Consider the following 13855-nt stretch of genomic DNA (forward strand, 5'->3'; position numbering starts at 1 on the left):
CGTATCAGGCCAAAAACGTGTGTCAAAAACAAAACCAGTTTTAGGACAGCGTGGCCATCCGGTGAAAGCAGCACAGCATGCAATGCCTGAAAAGGTATTCGATAGTAGGAAGAGTGCAGTGTGGCAATTTTTTAACCAAGATCCGAATGATCAGTGCAAAGTTATCTGTAAAAAATGCTCAAAGACCTTTAGCAGAGGGAAGAATCCCCTAAATTTAAATACAACGTGCATTCGTAGACATTTAACCAGCATGTACAACGTGCATGCGTAGACATTTAACCAGCATGCACTTGCAAGCCTGGACTAACTACCAAACGTCCCGTACCGTTGGTGCACCCGCTCAGAATGAAGGTAGTCAGCAACGCTACATTGCTTCCCTCACTGTAAGCCCACCGTTTAGGACACCACCTGCAGCAAATGCGGAGGTATCGTCGCAAGGCCAAAGCAGTGAGGGAATCACCAGGTTCTTGGTAGGAAGCACTGTATGTAGGCCAACATCAAGAATACCATCACCAACCCTTTCTCAATCTGCCATGTCCACCACCACCCCCGCTAGTTCCACCATATGCAGCTCTCCAGTCCAGCTCACCCTACAAGAGACTCTCGTTAGGAAAAGGAAGTACTCATCCTCACATCCGCGTACACAGGGTTTGAACGCCCACTTTGCTATACTAATCTCATTACAGATGATGCCCTACCGGTTGGTTGAAAGCGAAGCTTTCATAGCCCTGATGGCCTTCACAGTACCACGCTATGACCTACCCAGTCGATACTTCTTTGCGAGAAAAGCCATCCCAGCCGTCCACCAGAATGTCAAAGATCGCATTGTCCATGCACTCAGGTAATCAGTCAGTAGAAAGGTGCACCTCACAACAGATGCATGGACCAGTAGGCATGGCCAGGGACGTTACGTGTCCATCACGGCACACTGGGTTAATGTGGTGGATGCAGGGTCCACAGGAGACAGCCATAGTGGGGCAGTTCTGCCTAGCCCACGGTCTAGGAAACAGTTGGCTGTAGGCGTTCGCCACCCCTCCTCCTCCTCCTCCAGCAGAAGCGAAAGCTCGTCTACAGAGCACAGTCGCACGACCACTCCATCCGCAGCTGCCAGTGTTGCACATGAGGTGTCCCATTATGGAACAGCTAGTGGTAAGCGTCAGCAGGCTGTGTTGGAAATTAAGTGTTTGGGCGACAACAGACACACCGCGGAAGTTCTGGCCGAGTTCTTGCAGCAAGAAACTCAGTCCTGGCTGGGCAGTGTACATCTTGAGGCAGGCAAGGTAGTCAGTGATAACGGAAGGAATTTTATGGCTGCCATAGCCCTTTCAGAACTGAAACACATACCTTGCCTGGCTCACACCTTGAACCTGGTGGTGCAGTGCCTCCTGAAAAGTTATCCGGGGTTACCAGCCCTGCTCCTGAAGGTGCGAAGACTTTGCTCGCACATCCGCCGGTCGCCCGTACACACCAGCCGTATGCAGAACCATCAGCGATCATTGAAGCTTCCCCAGCACCGCCTAATAATTGACATTGCAACAAGGTGGAACTCCACACTGCATATGCTTCAGAGGCTGTGCGAACAGAGGCGTGCTGTAATGTATTTGTGGGAGGATACACATACACGGGCAGGCAGTTGGATGGCAGACATGGAGTTGTCAGGTGTGCAGTGGTCGAAGCTACAAGACCTGTGTCAAGTCCTTCTGTGTTTTGAGGAATGCACACGGCTGGTAAGTGCAGACGACGCCATCATAAGCATGAGGATCCCACTAATGCGTCTGCTGATGCAAAGTTTGACGCACATTAAGGAGCAGGCGTCTGCAGCCGAGGAGGAGGGAAGCCTTGATGACATAAAGCCATTGTCTACTCAGGGAACTCTCCTGGACGAGGTGGCGGACGAAGAGGAGGAGGATGATGGGGATGAATATTTATGGGAGGAGGAAGCTTCTCAGGGGGCAATAGAAACTGGTGGCATTGCAAGGTCAGGTACAGGGTTTTTGCGGGAGACAAGTGATGTTGATTTGCCAGAAAGTGCTCCTCAACCCAGCACAAGCAGTGAATTGACACCTGAAACATTGGCCCACATGGCTGATTATGCCTTGCATATCCTAAAAAGGGACCCCCGCATTATCAAAATGATGACCGATGACGATTACTGGTTACATAGTTACATAGTTACATAGTTATTAAGGTTGAAGGAAGACTTTAAGTCCATCTAGTTCAACCCATAGCCTAACATGCCCTAACATGTTGATCCAGGGGAAGGCAAAAAAAACCCATGTGGTAAGAATAAGCTCCACCATGGGGAAAAAAATTCCTTCCCGACCCCACATATGGCAATCAGACTAGTTCCCTGGATCAACGCCCTATCAAGGAATCTAATATACTGTATATATCCTGTAGCATTATACTTTTCCAGAAAGGTATCCAGTCCCCTCTTAAATTTAAGTAATGAATCACTCATTACAACATCATACGGCAGAGAGTTCCATAGTCTCACTGCTCTTACAGTAAAGAATCCGCGTCTGTTATTATGCTTAAACCTTTTTTCCTCCAGACGTAGAGGATGCCCCCTTGTCCCTGTCACCGGTCTATGATTAAAAAGATCATCAGAAAGGTCTTTGTACTGTCCCCTCATATATTTATACATTAACATAAGATCACCCCTTAGCCTTCGTTTTTCCAAACTAAATAGCCCCAAGTGTAATAACCTATCTTGGTATTGCAGACCCCCCAGTCCTCTAATAACCTTGGTCGCTCTTCTCTGCACCCGCTCTAGTTCAGCTATGTCTTTCTTATACACCGGAGACCAGAACTGTGCACAGTATTCTAAGTGTGGTCGAACTAGTGACTTGTATAGAGGTAAAATTATGTTCTCCTCATGAGCATCTATGCCTCTTTTAATGCATCCCATTATTTTATTTGCCTTTGTAGCAGCTGCCTGACACTGGCCACTGAATATGAGTTTGTCATCCACCCATACACCCAGGTCTTTTTCATTGACGGTTTTGCCCAGAGATTTAGAATTAAGCACATAGTTATACATCTTATTACTTCTACCCAAGTGCATGACCTTACATTTATCCCCATTAAAGCTCATTTGCCATTTATCAGCCCAAGCTTCTAGTTTACATAAATCATCCTGTAATATAAAATTGTCCTCCTCTGTATTGATTACCCTGCAGAGTTTAGGGTCATCTGCAAATATTGAAATTCTACTCTGAATGCCCCCTACAAGGTCATTAATAAATATGTTAAAATGAAGAGGGCCCAATACTGACCCCTGTGGTACCCCACTGCTAACCGTGACCCAGTCCGAGTGTGCTCCATTAATAACCACCCTTTGTTTCCTATCCCTGAGCCAGCTCTCAATCCACTTACACATATTTTCTCCTATCCCCATTATTCTCATTTTATGTAACAACCTTTTGTGTGGCACCGTATCAAAAGCTTTTGAAAAGTCCATATACACTATATCCACTGGGCTCCCTTGGTCCAGTCCGGAACTTACCTCTTCATAGAAGCTGATCAAATTAGTCTGACATGAACGGTCCCTAGTAAACCCGTGCTGATACTGGGTCATGAGGTTATTCCTCTTCAGATACTCCAGTATAGCATCCCTTAGAATGCCTTCCAGGATTTTACCCACAGTAGAGGTTAAACTTACTGGCCTATAATTTCCGAGTTCAGTTTTTGTCCCCTTTTTGAATATTGGCACCACATTTGCCATACGCCAGACCTGTGGTACAGACCCTGTTATTATGGACTCTTTAAAGATTAAAAATAATGGTCTATCAATGACTGTGCTTAATTCCTGCAGTACTCGGGGGTGGATCCCATCCAGGCCCGGAGATTTCTCAATTTTTGTGATTTTTAGACGCCGCCGTACTTCCTGCTGGGTTAAGCAGGTAACATTTAATTGGGAATTTTTATCACTAGTCATATTGGCTGCCATGGGATTTTCTTTTGTAAATACTGATGAAAAAAAGTCATTTAGCATATTGGCTTTTTCCTCATCCTCATCAACCATTTCACCCAGACTATTTTTAAGGGGGCCAACACTATCATTTTTTAGTTTCTTACTATTTATGTAGTTAAAGAATATTTTGGGATTATTTTTGCTCTCTCTGGCAATGAGTCTCTCTGTCTCAATCTTTGCTGTCTTGATTTGCTTTTTACAGAATTTATTTAATTTTCTGTATTTATTTAATGCCTCCTCACTACCTACTTCCTTTAATTCTCTAAATGCTTTCTTTTTGTCCCTTACAGCTCTATTTAGCCATATTGGTTTCCTCCTATTTCTAGTATGTTTATTCCCATATGGTATATACTGTGCACAGGTCCTATCCAGGATGCTAATAAACGTCTCCCATTTTCTTTGTGTACTTTTATGTCTCAGGATATCGTCCCAGTTAATTGCACCAAGATCCTCTCTCATCCGGAAATTTGCCCTCCTGAAGTTTAGTGTCCTTGTCACCCCTCTACTACACATCTTATTAAAGGAGACATGAAAACTTATTATTTTGTGATCACTATTCCCCAAGTGACCCCCAACCCTTATATTTGATATGCGGTCTGGCCTGTTGGTTAATATTAGGTCTAGCAGTGCCCCCCTTCTTGTTGGGTCCTGAACCAGTTGTGAAAGGTAATTGTCTCTCATAGTTGTCAAAAACCGATTACCTTTACTGGAGCTGCAGGTTTCTGTTCCCCAATCTATTTCAGGGTAGTTGAAGTCCCCCATAATAATGACTTCTCCTTGAGTCGCAGCTTCATCTATTTGCTTTACGAGGATATTCTCCATTGCTTCCATTATTTTTGGAGATTTATAACAAACCCCTATCAGTAATTTATTATTTTTTCCCCCTCCCCTTATCTCCACCCACAGGGACTCCACATTTTCATTAGATTCACCTATATTATCACGCAGGATGGGTTTTAAGGTCGATTTTACATACAGACACACCCCACGCCCTCGCTTATCTGTACGGTCATTTCTGAAAAGGCTATAGCCCTGCAAGTTAACAGCCCAGTCATGGCTCTCATCCAGCCACGTCTCAGATATCCCCACCATGTCATAATTATGCTCTAACAACATTAGTTCTAATTCGTCCATTTTGTTGGCGAGGCTTCTGGCATTAGTATACATGCACTTGATGTTCCTCTCTGTACCTCTATTCTTTCTTAAATTACTAACTGTTCTAACTCCACCCCCCATGCCACCACCACCCCCAACTTCCTTATTTGTGCCCAGGTCTCTATCTGAACTATCTTCCCCTCCTATAAAATGAATACCCTCCCCCCCAATCCCTAGTTTAAACACTCCTCCAACCTTCTAGCCATTTTTTCCCCCAGCACAGCTGCACCTTCCCCATTGAGGTGCAGCCCGAAGGTTGGCCTGCCTCCTGGATCCACGCTATAAAGGGAAATTGCAAAATATCATGCCACATGAGAACCTTGAGCAAATATTGGCTACCAAACAAGCAACTCTTGTAAACCGTTTGGTTCTGGTATTCCCAGCACACAGCGGCGGTGATGGTTCTCACACGAGCTGCAGGGGGCAACATGGCAGAGGTGTTAGAGGTGCACAAATCAGAAGTGGCGTTGGACAGAGGGGTTTTATGACCATGTTGTGGAGTGATTTCACAATGACCACTGACACGACAGGTACTGCTGCATCGATTCAAAGTGACAGGAGACAACATTTCTCCAGTATGGTTACGAACTATTTTTCCTCCCTTATCGATGTTCTCCCTCACACGTCATACCCCTTTGATTACTGGGCATCTAAAATAGACACCTGGCCTGAATTGGCAGAATATGCATTACAGGAGCTCGCTTGCCCAGCTGCTAGTGTGCTATCAGAAAGAGTCTTCAGTGCTGCTGGTTCAATACTGACCGAAAAAAGGACTCGTCTGGCTACCCAAAATGTAGATGATCTAACCTTCATTAAAATGAACCAATCATGGATCTCAAATTATTTGGCCCCACCTTCCCCTGCTGACACGTAGTTTGCCTGATAAATGTCTTGCTTTTGGACTCCTCTTACTGACTGCTCCAATTCCTCCATTTGCAGCTGCTGAATGTCCACCATAGGCCATTTTTTACCTCCATATATGGGCTGACTCCCCCCACAGGGCCGTGGTCACCACCTAGCGCAAGAACCCGTGCGAGTGCCATTTGCCTGGACAGGTGGGTGTGCCCACTCTTGGGCGACGGCACTCGCACAGGGTCCCTCATAGTACAATGAAGTGTCTCTGACGGTGGTGGTGCACAACCAACGTCAGACACGCCGTCGTAATATGAGGGGCCCTGGGCCAGTACCGCCGCCCACGAGAGAGTGTTCCCCCCCCCCCCCCCCCCAGCTCGAACAGCTCTCTACCACTTGCAAAACTCACCTCTCCTGGCTCCACCACTGTGTAGTCCGTGCTGTTAAATCCTTCAATGGCACTGCCAATAAAAATGTGTTGAAATTATAGATGATGGTAAAAATATACAGGGGCCCTGGCCTCCATTTAGACCAGTTAATACTTTGCGCAAACTACCACTGTCTGCTACTCAGCAGAGGAGCCCACCCCTGTACCTAGCTATGCCACCTGTTTATTTATGAAAATTTGTTTGGCAGACATTTACCTCACTTTATTGTTTTGGCCTACTAACTGTGTCATCCACTCCTTACAGTTGTCCTCCATTGAACAAACCTATGCCGCCAGTTTACGCCTGTTACCAGTTTTGAACTGCATAGAGCCTACTTATTTATTTTAGGCCTTCTAAGTCTGTCTGCGCCAGTCCTTACAATTGTCCTCCGCTGACCAAACCAATGCTGCCTGTGTACCCCTGTAGCCTATTTTAAACTGCATTTACCCTACTTTTTTATTTTAGGCCTACTACATGTGTCTGTCTGCACCACTCAATACAGCTGTCCTCCACTGAAAAAAGCTGAGATTCAATTTTCAGGCTTTCAGCCTATATGACATATTAAACTGCATTTGGGCTACTTGTTTGTTTGGGCCTACTAACGGTGTCTGCCGCTGCTTGTTGTTGTCCTCCACTGAAAAAAGCTGAGCTTCAATTTTCAGGCTTTCAACCTATATCACATATTATACTAAATTTGGGCTACTTGTTTGGTTGGGCCTACTAACGGTGTCTGTCGCTGCTTGTTGTTGTCTTCCACTGAAAAAAGCTGAGCTTCAATTTTCAGGCTTTCGGCCTACATCACATATTAAACTGCATTTGGCCTACTTGTTTGGTTGGGCCATTCTAATGGTGTCTGATGCTCCTTGGTGTTCTCCTCCACTGAACAAAGCTGAGTTTCAATTTTCAGGCTTTCAGCCTGCAGAAAATATGAAACTGCATTTGGCCTACTTGTTTGGTTGGGCCCTACTAACGGTGTCTGTCTGCCGCTCCTTGCTTGTCTCCTCCACTGAATATAGCTGAGCTTCAATTTTCAGGCTTTCGGCCTAGATCAGATATTAAACTGCATTTGGCCTACTTGTTTGGTTGGGCCCTACTAACGGTGTCTGCCGCTCCTTGGTGTTCTCCTCCACTGAACAAAGCTGAGCTTCAATTTTCAGGCTTTCGGCCTAGATCAGATATTAAACTGCATTTGGCCTACTTGTTTGGTTGGTCCCTACTAACGGTGTCTGCCGCTCCTTGCTGTTCTCCACTGAACAAAGCAGTGCCGCCTGTTTACTCCTGTTACCAATTTTGAACTGCATTTGGCCCACTTTATTTGGGCCTATATCTGTGTTTCCTCCTCATCCTGCCCATTGCCCAGCCACTGCTAGATGAGTCTGCTGGTACATTGACCCAGACAACTGCATTCCCCTTGCACTCTACACAGCCAGAATCTGACCCTGCTGAAAGTCAGGTTCCCCTTCCCGCATACTATACCACCTTACACGGGGACAAAGCGGAAGGTGCAGATGAAAGTGCAGGTTCATTCATCAGGTGGGGGCATACTCGTTGGCGACGTCACTGGCACAGGGCCCCTCATAGTATGCAAAAGTGTCTCTGCCGGTGGGAGGCGCCCCCGCCGTCAAACACACCGCCGTACTTTGAGGGGCCCTGTGCCAGTGCCAATGCGAACGAGTGTGCCCCCCCCTGCTTGCTCAGAATCACAGCACTTGCAAAGTTGAAATACTTACCTCTCCCTGCTCCACCGCCGTGACGTAGTCCGCGTTTCCTGGGCCCACGAAAAACTTGAGCCAGCCCTACCCCCCCCACAACTTTAGCCAAATGACCCCCTGTTTTCAATGAATAACTATTATTATAAGGTAAATTTAAGATTGACAAGCTTAAGTAACAAGAATTGATAATTTTTGCATTAAAATGGGCACTGTATGTGTTTTCCTGTCCTCCACTCACTGCCGACTTTGCTTCCCCATTGACTTGCATTGGGTTTCGTGTTTTCAGTCGGCTCCTCGACTTTTTGCAATAATCTGCCGATTTCACCCGACCCGACTTTTGAGAAAGTCAGGTTTCGCAAAACCCGACTCGATCCTAAAAAAGTAAAAGTCGCTCAACTCTAAGTGACTGCTTGTGTAATAACTGGGCAACATGGTCAAGAAGCGCTTGGGCCAATCTTTGCAGTCGCTCTCTTCACAGCCACCTCGTCCAGCTGCTCTGATCTGTGCTCAGTGCCTGCCTTCGCCCTGTGACGGCTCCAGGTCTGGGTCGATAGATCAGTACCATTGTTATGGAGCCCTTTTTATTAATGGGGTTTTCCACTACTGTATGCTTGTTCCCTAGACCAGCCTTCCTTCGATCTGTGTTCCCTGGAGGTCATATAGCATGAATAGTCATGTGGCCACTGCAGTATTCACTGTTCTGTCAGAATGAATGTCTTTTGGACAGAATAGTGAAGGCTGCAGCTGATCAGTGCCCTATGATAAGCTGCACTTGTCACATTGTTTGTCATGTGACTGAGAACAAAGTGCTGAGATTGCAGGAATGGCGCTGGTCCAGTAGGTAAATATATATTTTTTTCCATTTTATGCTGCACAGTAGAGCTATTAGTAAGGCAACCCCTCAAAGTATTCTGGTTTAGCAGACATGGAGTACCGAGTAGTCAAGACACCGCTATCATTCTGTACAGTACAGGGTGTACGTGGGTCCTGGTCCCAGGTAGATCTGTGTAGTTTATGTGATGGGATAACTGATTGTATTGTGAGCTTATATGAATAGTCCACTAACGTGTATTATGTTCTGCTAATCCCCCTCCGTCTGCAAATGACTGTAATTACTGCTGAACCATGGACAGCATGAATCTGAGCCTGGCTGCACGATTGCCATGTATATGGTATGTCTCTGTGAAACGCTGCAACGTTTCAGGGGGGAAAAGGTTGACAAAGGACTATAGAGCGGACTAATACAATGACTGTGTGTACATAGGAAAAGATATGTCAATCACTTGGAGCGGTGCGGGGAGAAGCTGACCAAGGGACGCACCATATGTGCACTGTTGTGCAGGCAACCTCTGAGTCATGCAGCAAATGGTTCGGGCAGCGTGAAGTCAATTACAGGTTTCCTTTAAAATCATCAAATCTTGCCAGTGCGGACATAGGGCAGTCAGGACACAGTCCTCAGTCCTACAGTTAGCAGCCTACCTGCTGTTCCTGTGCACCCTGAAGTTTCTTCTGTAATAACAAGGGGACATCTAAAAAGCCAGTGTTGGCCAGGGTTTGCTTTCATACTAAGTAGCACATAGGGCACACTGCCATCTCCAGCATCTCAGGGCCTCACCCATCCTCAGCCTTGTTGGACATTAAAGGGGTGTTCTCAATATATTAAGTTGCTTTGATTAGTTGGACAGCATAAAAAATAAGCTAGTTTGCAATTGACTTGCTTTATCTATCTGTTGTTATTCTCCTGCAATGATTTTATTTTTTATAGCGTATTGCTTGTTTCCATGGAGCATGGCCTCCGAACCCTGGCTGAGAGCTGTGGAGAAGTTCTATTCCAGGAGAGGAATTAATTCTTAACATCCTAGTCATCCTCTTCAGTCCATTAATTTTCTACACAGCAGATATCTGCTCACCTTTTTCTCAACTTTCCTTCATATTCTGGAGAGATGCATTTATACATGACCAGCAGCTTCCACAGCAGGTCTCCTAAACCAGGCTCTCTGCTCTCTCTTTCCTGAGCGGTGTGCTTGTGCAAATGCCCTGTTATTGGTATGTGTAAATACAGGGATAACAGTGATGGCTGAAAGTGTTACAGCAGAACTTGTGCTGAGCTTTATAATTCTAATACTACAGTTCTGCTATTCACCAGAGCTCAAGGAGGAGAGCCCACTCTGCCAGAAACCAATAAGTGAGGACACTGTAAGGAGACCGCATTTCTCGGCACTGCTCTAGAGACAACTTGAGAACATCCCTTTAGCTGCAGCGTAACCTCCTAGTACTGACTACTATGCGTATCCCTAGCCCTTCATTGCCCCCTCTTCTGTTTGCCCAGTAGAATTATTGTCAACCGCCTGTGGATGGGAGCAATACTGAATAGAGCAGAGAAGATGAAGGGGAGGCCTCATGCTCCAGTCCCTTTGCTTCTCCCAGTAGCTGATCTAACCATCCAGTGTTACCGATTATAAACCAGTGCTAGGTGTCACTTTATTCCATCACTTATAAATCTGCTATATTAACACAGAAGCTGTTTTCTTTGTCACTGCAGATTGTACTATTATAATAATCATATTAAAGATTAACCCTAATCACTAGGCCAGTTAGTGATACTAACACGTCCACATTGTTTTACCACTAGGAGAATTTTAATTATTATTACAAATAATTTGTAGCTATTTTCTGTGGGACAAAACCTGACTGTGTCCTATATCTGGGGAAGTCTTGCAGTTCGATTTATAATCCGGTAAACATTTTTGTTTTATTTTAGTGTTTAGTAACCCGACAACAGATAAACATAAAACAAGCCGGCCTCTCTCCTTCTCCTACCTGCTCTCCCTTTCTCTGCTTCTCCTCACTGCTGGTGACATATCTCCCAACCCTAGACCTCCACAGCTCATACTTCCCATTACTACCCCCTCCTACTGCTCCCTGTCTAATATGAACTACCGCAATCTTTCCAACATAAAACCCGTGCCCCTGACGCCCACCCCCTGTTCCCTCTCTCCGGAGCACTCTGGAATGCCCGCTCAAGATGCAGTAAGCTTCATGTGATTCATGACCTTTTTCTCTCACAAGCTTGCCTTCCTCGGCCTCACAGAAACATGGCTAACACCCTCTGACACCACCTCCCCTACTGCGCTGTGTTACAGCGGCCTACACTTCACCCACACCCCTCGCCCCGGCAACAGACATGGTGGAGGAATGGGTCTTCTCCTTTCTTCAAACTGCACCTTTAACCCAATCCCACCTCTACCCTCCCTTATCCTCCCCTCTTTTGAAGTCCACTCTGTCCGTATCTACTTTCCCTCCAACCTCCAAGTGGCCATCATATACCGACCTCCAGGCCCGGCCACTACCTTTATTGACCAATTCTCCACCTGGCTTCTTAACTTTCTCTCTGCTGACATTCCTACCATCACCATGAGTGACTTCAACATCCCCACTGATACCCTTCAGTCAGCAGCCTCCAAACTTCTGTCCCTTACTTCATCTTTTGGACTTACTCAGTGGTCCTCTGTAGCCACCCACACAGACGGACATACACTAGACCTGGTCTTCACCCGCCTCTGCTCTCTCTCTAACTTCACCACCCCCCTCTCCCTCTATCCGACCACCATATGTTCACTTTCTCATCCCTGTCCTCCTCACCAGTCACCCTTGTCCAGCAACATGCGCACCCCCGCAGAAACCTTGCACACCTAGGCACCCATACACTCTCTGACTATATCCTACCACTGGCATCAATATCCTCACTCCACGACACAGGCAATGCTTTCTACAATGCCACTCTCACATCAGCTATTGACACGGTTGCCCCTCTCGTTCATGGGAGCGTGTGACGTATCAATAGACAACCCTGGCACAATAACACCACTAAAAAGCTCCGGCAAGTGTCCAGGGTTGCAGAGCGGCATTGGAAGAAAACACATTCGCAAGATGACTTCACTGCATTCAAACAGGCAACACTTGCCTTTAAATCTGCTCTCACCTCTGCTAAACAGGCCTACTTCATAACCCTATTATCTTCCCTATCCTACAACCCCAAACAGTTATTCAAAAACTTTAACTCCCTCCTACACCCCCACTGCCCCCTCCAACCTCCCTCATCTCTGCTGAGAACTTTGCCACACACTTTTAAAAATAAGATTGACTAAACAAGGCAAGTCTTCATTGTTCAATCACCACAACCCCTTTGTATACCAGACCAATGCCCAAACCCCATAACCTCTCTATCCAACATCACTGAAGGGGGGCTTAATTGTCTCCTCTCCAAATCGCACCTCACCACCTGTGCACTCTACCCCATCCTATCCCACCTCCTCCCCAACCTCTCCCCCACTCTTATCCCATCCCTAACCCACCTCTTCAACCTATCACTAACTTCTGGCACCTTCCCTTCTGCTTTCAAACATGCCACAATCATGCCTATCCTTAAAAAGCCAACCCTCGATCCAACTGCTATGTCCAGCTATCGCCCAATATCGCTTCTCCCATTCGCTTCCAAACTCCTGGAGCAGCAAGTCCACGCTGAACTTTCCTCCCTCCTCTCCTCTAACTTGCTCTTTGACAATCTACAATCTGGTTTCCGCCCCCATCACTCAACTGAGACAGCCCTGACAAAAGTTACTATCAGGACAAATCTGAATTAATCTTCTTTCTTCCATCTCATAGATCTTCCTTACCTGACCTATCTATCGCAATTAATGACATCACGCTTTCCCCTGTACCAGAAGTCCACTGCCTCGGAGTAACCCTTGACTCTGCCCTGTCCTTCAAACCGCACATCCAAGCTCTTTCCACCTCCTGTCGCCTCCAGCTCAAAAATATCTCCAGAATCCGTCCTTTCCTCAACCGTCAATCTACTAAAATGCCTGTGCATGCCCTCATCATCTCCCGCCTTGACTACTGCAACATCCTTTTCTGTGGCCTCCCTGCTAACACCGTTGCACCTCTCCAGTCCATCCTTAACTCTGCTGCCTGACTAATTCAACTATCTCCTCGCTACTCCTCCACTTCCCCCTCTGCAAATCTCTTCACTGGCTCCCATTCCCTCAGCGTATCCAGTTCAAATTACTAATACTAACATACAAAGCCATCCATAACCTGTCTCCTCCATATACAGTAGGTATCTCTGAACTAATCTCCCGATATCTTCCCTCACGTAATCTCCGGTCCTCCCAAGACCTCCTTTTCTCACTTATTCGCTCCTCACCCAACCGCATTCAAGACTTCTCCCAAATATCCCCCATCCTCTGGAATCTTTGCCCCAACATGTCCGACTATCAACCACATTCGGATCCTTCAGACGGAACCTGAAAACCCACCTCTTCAGGAAAGCCTACAGCCTGCACTTGCCCTGCTGCCTCACCAACACCGGAGCTTCTGCAACCCTCAACCTATTGTCTCCTTCCCCACCATCTTGTAAAATGTAAGCCCGAAAGGGCAGGGTCCTCTCCCCTCTATCAGTCTGTAATTGTTAGTTTGCTTACTGTAAGTGATATCTGTAATTTGTATGTAACCCCTTCTCATGTACAGCACCATGGAATCAATGGTGCTATATAAATAAATAATAACAGATTTGGAGCAGCTATTGCCTCTGTCTGGATGAACTTAGGACCCCAGTGTTGTATAGAAGAAGTGCCGACCACAGGACCACATTTTAAAGTGGCAAAATTAGAACAAAAATTGTATGTGTTTGGAAACGACAGAATCCTTGAGACGCTGAACTCTGGATGAAC

At 46.3% G+C, this 13855-nt stretch overlaps 1 protein-coding gene across 2 annotated transcripts in view; it reads left to right on the top strand.

Moving 5' to 3' along the window:
- Window positions 1-13855, top strand: part of PALD1 (phosphatase domain containing paladin 1) — a 324772-nt gene that overhangs the window by 163364 nt on the left and 147553 nt on the right. The gene's annotated exons all lie outside the window — the stretch shown is intronic.

Source organism: Ranitomeya variabilis, chromosome 4 (genome assembly GCF_051348905.1).
Source record: "Ranitomeya variabilis isolate aRanVar5 chromosome 4, aRanVar5.hap1, whole genome shotgun sequence".
NCBI lineage: Eukaryota > Metazoa > Chordata > Amphibia > Anura > Dendrobatidae > Ranitomeya > Ranitomeya variabilis.